This window comes from Hippopotamus amphibius, chromosome 4, assembly GCF_030028045.1.
Source record: "Hippopotamus amphibius kiboko isolate mHipAmp2 chromosome 4, mHipAmp2.hap2, whole genome shotgun sequence".
In the NCBI taxonomy this organism is placed as follows: Eukaryota; Metazoa; Chordata; class Mammalia; order Artiodactyla; family Hippopotamidae; genus Hippopotamus; species Hippopotamus amphibius.
Genome location: NC_080189.1, coordinates 66120024 through 66127496, shown reverse-complemented (window position 1 = coordinate 66127496; position 7473 = coordinate 66120024).

Below are 7473 nucleotides of genomic sequence, written 5' to 3'. Positions count from 1 at the left end.
ACATAAATACCTCAATATTTTAGCTATTACTTTGATGATCGACTTTACTCCATTAAACACATTGGCTCCTGAGGTAACTTTTCAGTCCGTTATATGACATTTATATTTCTTAGCAAGTATTCATAAACACAAACATTATAGAGTACCACTAATTAAAGTTTCTAAATGCATGGCTTTTTGTGTGAGCTGCACAATTTCCCCCTAATGTAAATAAAATAGCCCAACATACTTTTTCCATTATTTTTCTTTCCATAAGAACCATAAGCTTTCCCTTTAAAATTCAAACAGTATCAAAATATAGACTATTTAAATGAATCAATGTTGTCTTTCATACAATTTTCTTCATACATTAAGGTGTCAGTTTGACATACAGTAAAAGAATGCAGAGAATGAGCTGACTTCTTAATACAACAGCAATGTTTCAGCCTCCTCTCTTTAAATCAAGTCACAGATGCATCTCTTGAAATTACTAATGGTAAGGCAATGATGAAACACACACTATACAACTAAACAATGTTTTCATACTATTACAAATGAGAGACCCTGAAAATATTAAAACTTTTTTTGGATTCTATAAAAATCTATGTTACTTCAAGATTTTCTTTCATTGGCAAATATTTGAGTGCTAAGTAATTTGAGTGGTAGTTGAATGACTGCTGCAGCAGTTAATAACATAGACAAGAATCCCTGTTCTCATTTTAGGTATGCAGACAATAAACAAACAAATCAGTAAATATGTATGGTATTTCACATATTGATAGGTGCTATGGAAAAAATGAAAGGCATGGAAAAAATAATGGGAATTCCATGGTTCGGGTGTTGAAAACACGCCTATCTTTTTTAAACCAGGCACAGGCTTTTAAAATAGTCAGCTGGTATTTTAGGAAGAAAAAGATAGTGGTTGAAGAAGGTAATGCTTTTAAAGTTAAGTGTGATAGACAACATGAATAGTCAAAAAGTAATTTTATATGTGAACAAATAACTTCTGGGATAAAAGACTTCATCCCAAATATCATATGAAAGTTCATATTTGGGTAAAGACCCTCTATAAAAAAAAAATTGACTTTAACCTCATTCTTAACTTTACATAGGTTTTTACAGATACCATTTGTTTTTATTCTAAACAATAGAAATTGTTATTCACAAATTATTAACAATACCAAAAAATCAGTTTTACTTGGAAAGTGTACCCTTTAAAATTTAAGAATTAAATATCTGAAGCAGATTGGGATTAGAATTCTTCATAGTTCTAGTCTCCTCGGTGGAATTGTTTTTTCAAAAATGTTATTATCAATATATTCTATTAGAGTCTGGAATTCATGAAATGAAAATAAATGTTTGACTACTCATTTCAAAATCACTTAAAGATGACTCACATTGCCCAAAGTCTCAAACTTTTTTTTTTTAAAGTTCCCTTTGAAAACTAACCATCTGAAATATAGGTAAGAATGGAAAATCACTAATTAGAAAATAGGAATTAATTTGTTTTTCCCTTTATAGTCATCTTCAAAGCTATTTATAAAATATAAACATAAAATATAAATTTAAGCTTGTATTTGCCCAGTTATGAAATATGTTTCAGTCATAAACCAAAGCAGTTTTGTTAAATTGCACTGTTATCATTAAAGAAGTAACTACATCATGCTCTAGACCAATGGTTTCAGGAGCTACTAGGCAAAATGAGTACTGAAGGACTTTGAGTCTTCTCCCAGTAAAATCAAAGTGGCTACATTCTGTCACATGCTGAGTTTCTATGTAAGATGTTGTATAAAAAATAGGTTTTATAACTTAAAAAAATTCTGAAAGCCACTGATCAAAGGAACAGAAATCTATCAGGAAAAAACCCTCATGAATTTGCTAATGATTCTTCTTTCTTTCTTGAGAAATTGGCTAGGTAAAGCACATGCATATAATAAATCTTTTTTTTACCCCTATCATTCTACCAAGATATTTTTGATCACATTTCATCTAACTTCAGATCGTTCTACTTGATAGATTTTTAAAAAGCTTAATTAAAATACTAACTCTAAGCTAGCAAAATGCATTTGAATAACTAATGATTAAAATAAGTTTAAAACAAGTTTTAAGTTCAGTTCAAAACAAAAAAAAAGTTCAAAAACAATATTAAAAATCTTCTTTGTGATTAGGCAATTCTTTTCAAAGTACACATGTGGGAAAATGTCACCAAATGATTAAGTTTGGAGGAAGAGGAGAGCGGGGAAGGACACTTGAGCTGGATGTTGGAAAATAATTAAGATGGGGAGACTAAAGAAATGGTTAAATAATTTCCTAGGAAAAAAGGAACAGAATGAGCAAGGTGTGGATAAAAGAAAGAATTATTTCCAGGAATGGCAAACATCTCAGTTTGCCTGGGCCATAAGTGAGGGGCAATGATAGGAAATAAAATTGTGAATTTAGGTTATGGCCAGATAATGAAAGATTCCCAGTACCACAGTAAGACTTGGGCTTTTTTCAATAAAAAATTAGGGAGTAAACAGCAACAGAGATTTCAACTATGAGACAGATTCCAGAGATACTAGAGAGGGAGAATAGATAGAATTAGGCAACGAATTGGAAGCTAAGTAGATGAAAGAAAAGAAATCAAATATGATGTTAAAAGTGGAGTTTGGGTAATAATTGTAAGAACTTAAGGGCTTTAAGCTGAAGAACTTTTAATATTTACACTGATTTGTTTACGTCAAGAGAATTTCAAAAGCATAACCAAGACACTTGACTGATACAAATTTTATTTTTCATGCTAAAATTTTTACAAATTTGATTTTGTCATACACAATTACAAGAGGAACAGTTACAAGTGAATTAAAAAAATATTATTTGGGGGCACTTCTATTCATTTTACTATCATAAGCATATTTTGTTACAGGTACAGCAACAATAGTTACAATTACAGAATTGCTCAACTTGGAAATTTAGTAAGTATGTTATAATGGAGGCTAATACCTAATATAAACAAAGAGTAAGTGCCCAAACACAGTCTCACACTCTACATTATTCTTTATTCCACAGTTAGAATAATGGGTTAGAATCTACCCAGCAATGCCATCATTCAAATATTTGACCAAACAGCTCAAGTCAGAAAGCATTTAAAATCATTTCCCAAAATCTTACTTAATTTAGTTCTTTGAGGAAATATAAGACAAAACACACAACACAAGGCTTGCTGACATTTTATGCCTAAAACAAACCATGATACAATGAAATTATGCATCTTTTGCAATCTGGCATTTTTTTCCATCTCACACAATAACAAAAGATGAATAGTACTTACAGCATTTAGAATCACCAGGACTACAGCTGATACAGTATCTCCCAGACTTCTAGTTTCTAAAATTCTGGGGGAAGTGGGACAATTTGAACTGTAACAGTCTACAAGGTAGTAACATACCTCTTGGCCATTGGCCCAATACTAACCCTTTTTGTTTTTTAGTATACAAAATATGCTGAAAACATTTCTCTTAAACACATTTCAATTAATGTAATTAAACAGAAGGCAACAACTTCCTTCTAGAAGAATTAGATTTAGCTATGAAAAACTTGCCATATATTTGTTAAATTAATTTATGGAATACTTTTTGGGTCAATACAGACCATAGTGTATTTTTTAATTTAAAGCCTGTGCTAAACATGAGTAAAAAGAACTAAAAACATAATCACACTGGTAGTTTTTTAAAAAATGAGAATTACAATTTTTATCCCTATAGTATATAAATATATCACTTGCTTTAATCCAAATTAAAGGTAAATTTCAAAAAAAAAAAAAATCCACTGTGAAATTTACATTCTAAGCACAAAAATAAATATTAGTTCTAATCAGAAATTTCAGCTAAGTGAACATTTTTACTTTGAAATATGTAGATCTGGGATATAGAAGTGAACTTTTTGACTGAACACATCTCAAATATATCTTGTTTTCATGTAAAAATACATTTTTTTAAAGAAATAATGTTTAATGGTCTTTTTATCCCACCCTCTCAAACATATTCGTTCCTTAAAATAGTTTAACATCTCATTTACAATCTAATATTACAAAAAAGAGAGACAAATAAAATTAATTCTTCTTAGATGTATTTGAGCCAAGTAGTTACTGTTTCCGGATGTTATGAGCTAAAAATCATGACATTATGGTGAGTAACCTTTGGCTTACAACCTAATAACCTGAAACTCAATTCACACTGCTTATCAAGGAAGACTGATATGTATTTGTAAATTTAAAGTTTTACGTCTTTTATAAAAAAAAATTCTAACAGACAAGTATTAATAGTTAAAAAAATGATAAACATTTTTATACTAAAGATCTACAAAATAATAAACTATCTTAATAGTATTCTTGAAAATACTATCAAAAACCTCAAAGTCTTATATATTAAGTGCAACATCCAATACATTTTTATGAATAAAACATTTTCAAAGTCTAGAAAGAAAATATGCTTATTGTAAGAACAATGATGCTGGAGTCAAATACACCTGTTTTGAATATCTAATCTGCCACTTTCAAGCTATGCACACTTCTTAACCTCTCTAAAACTCAATTTCCTCAGAGATAAGGAGGGGCGACAATGACAGAAACTTAAAGGGCTCTTCTGAAGGATAATAAGATAATGTACATGAAATATTAATATAGTACAGTATGTGACATAGTAACCAATAAATATTAGCTATACTGAGCAGTGACTTACTTTGGGGTCAAGTACCTAACAAACCATTTTCTTAAATTAGATATAGTCATTATACAAAGAATTGTTTATTTTAAAACTTTTAAAAAACAAACAAAATGGCATGAGAGAAAGTTGGGGCATGTCTCCCAATTAAACATCCAGAATTATATTGCAATAATGATAAGGCTAAGAACCACACATGATTCATTAGGCTGACGTTTGAGATCTCCTAAGTTACTTTTATCGTGTTTTGACAGTCACTTCCTATCTATCTGAACACCACACTACGTTATTCCCAAACTACAATTCAGAAGATCTGAAGTGAATTTTATTTTCTTGTCTTGAATTCTTAGAGAAAATAATTACCTCATTGGCCTAAACAAACAAAAAAAGCATGGAAAAAAATGCACACAAATAAAAGCACAGTCATTTACATGTTATGTGGTACAGTAAAGATAGCTATTTAGAAATTTCAAGCAGTTTATCTGTTTACCTAATATTTTCAAATATTATTATTTCAAATCTCAAATCCACTAATCTCTATAATCAGTCTACTCTGAAACATACCTATTATCTTTACTGGAATGATCACAGAGTACAAATTTTAGCAGAAAATTAAGCTACAGATCATGTTCCAAAATATTTTACAAGTGTTCATTTTCCATTTAAAATATTTAAGGTACCAATTTCAAGATACCCCAAATCTTAGCCCATCAGTATTATTCTGATTGCACCATTACCTACGTGAATGTTTTCTCTAATTTTTATTTATACTAACCTGAGTCAGCAGGGCCTTCCGATGGGTATTTTCAATGACAGAGCACAGATATGGGAGACAGAAAAACTAGGTCTGGCCTCAATTAAACTATTTACTAAATATGAGATTTTCAGCAAGTCCCTCAAGTTCTCCATGCCTCTTCTTCCTTTTCTAAAAGAGGAGGATCCTACCACCCTCCTTTTGTGACTCAGGACTACAAGCAAATGATATGAGGAAAACATACGAAAGCGTTCTAAAAAGGGCACAGTGCTATATAAATGTAATATCAAAACACACAGGCTGGTTACATATTAGATTTAGTTAGAATGACCAGTCTCTTAAAGGTGCAATTTAAGAGAAAGTTATTCTTGAAAATATCAGAAAAAAAAATTATAACATCTTTACCATGTCTTCTGAATAAGGTCTGAGAGCAGTTTTTTAAAAATCCTATTACCATGTAAGAAACTGCACTGGACAATGACCTAAGAAAAGTTAAAGTCTCATCCATTCTTTCCAGATTTTTTTTTAAATGGCTTTAAGTCTGCTTCACCTTAATGTGCTTTTGTAGTTTTACTAATTTACAGCCTGATTTGCTCTAGAGTTCTGGCAGTTACTTAACCCTCTCTCAAAGTAGTCACAGGTGATTTATTTCTCTACTACTGTTTTTTTTTTTTAACTTATTTTAAATTCCAGTTTTTTTCTGACTTGAACTCCACAGAAAGTAGGTTAATAAAGTTTTTAATTTAAAGAATGAATAAAAAATATTCAAAATTAAGTCAGTAAAAGCAAGTGCTCTCTCACTTTCCTGACTCTTCAGCAGATACTCAGCATGCACTCTAAAAGGATATTAGAGCTACATATCAACAGAAAAGTCCATTTAATTTACACTATATAGTTTTCCAAGGTTAAAAGATACAAAGCAGGAAAACAAATCAGGATCAATTTTTGAAGGTGGAATATCTGAAGGATGATTTTGAAGAAATGGGATATAAGGGCAAGGTGAGAACAAAACAAAATATGATAAAAATTTTTTAACATTTTTTGATTTTTACAGTAACTGAAATACTATTATCTCTAAGTCATTAGCTAAATGAGAAACTAGATAGGTTATTGGTCAGGTATGTAGAAACAGAGCTGGAAGCCCTAATATAGGTGACTGTTGAAAACACAGGAGTAGAAATTTTGAGGCAGAAGAGGGTCTGGATATTATTCATTAAAAGATATCAAAAGATAGAAGAATGAGAAAAAATGAAATGAGAATGACATGAAAAATACAAATAGAACCCACACATTAGAAAAGTGTGCAATTTCAAGCAGAAGGGGAGTAGTCAAAAAACAGCAGAAAAAAATATCAAAGTAAAGATTGGGTTGGACTACAAAATCTATAATAAATATAAAGGGGTGATTTTAGTTTAATTTGAGTTAGCAATGGAGTAAGGTAAGACTAAATAGTTAAAAAAAAAAGTTAGTGCATTTCACCCATTTAAATGTTCATTCAGTAAAACTTAGAGAAAATGACATGAAAGCTAAGGGGAAACCTGAGTAGGTTTAAAGGCAGAAGGGAGGGCGTCACTAGCTCTAATTAAACAAAGCTCATGTTTTATAGATGAGAGAGTCAGATTTATAAATAAGAATGTTTCAGACCTATGTCAGGCACTTTGAGGGTAGGGGAGAGGGGTAACCTGATTTCTGTCACTAGGGAACAGAAGGAAATTAATCTCAAGCCACTTACTGTTTTTGGTATCACAGTCAGCCCCTATGCTCAGTGGTATGTATTTAAAAGGTACTCAGAACTTTGTAATATGTGAAAAGGCAAAAAGCCCAAATGCAAAATGGTATTAAAAATATAAAATAGCAAAGTGAATCAGTCAATAATTGACACCTGAAAACAATTTTAAATAAAATCCAAACCAAATGTAGAAACCTTTAAAAACGTAACTGCTAGGGGCATGATATCCATGATGTGCAAAGTAACTGAATTTTTAAAAGCATAATACAGGTTTTATTTTGCTATAGCCAGCATAATTTAATAACAGGATT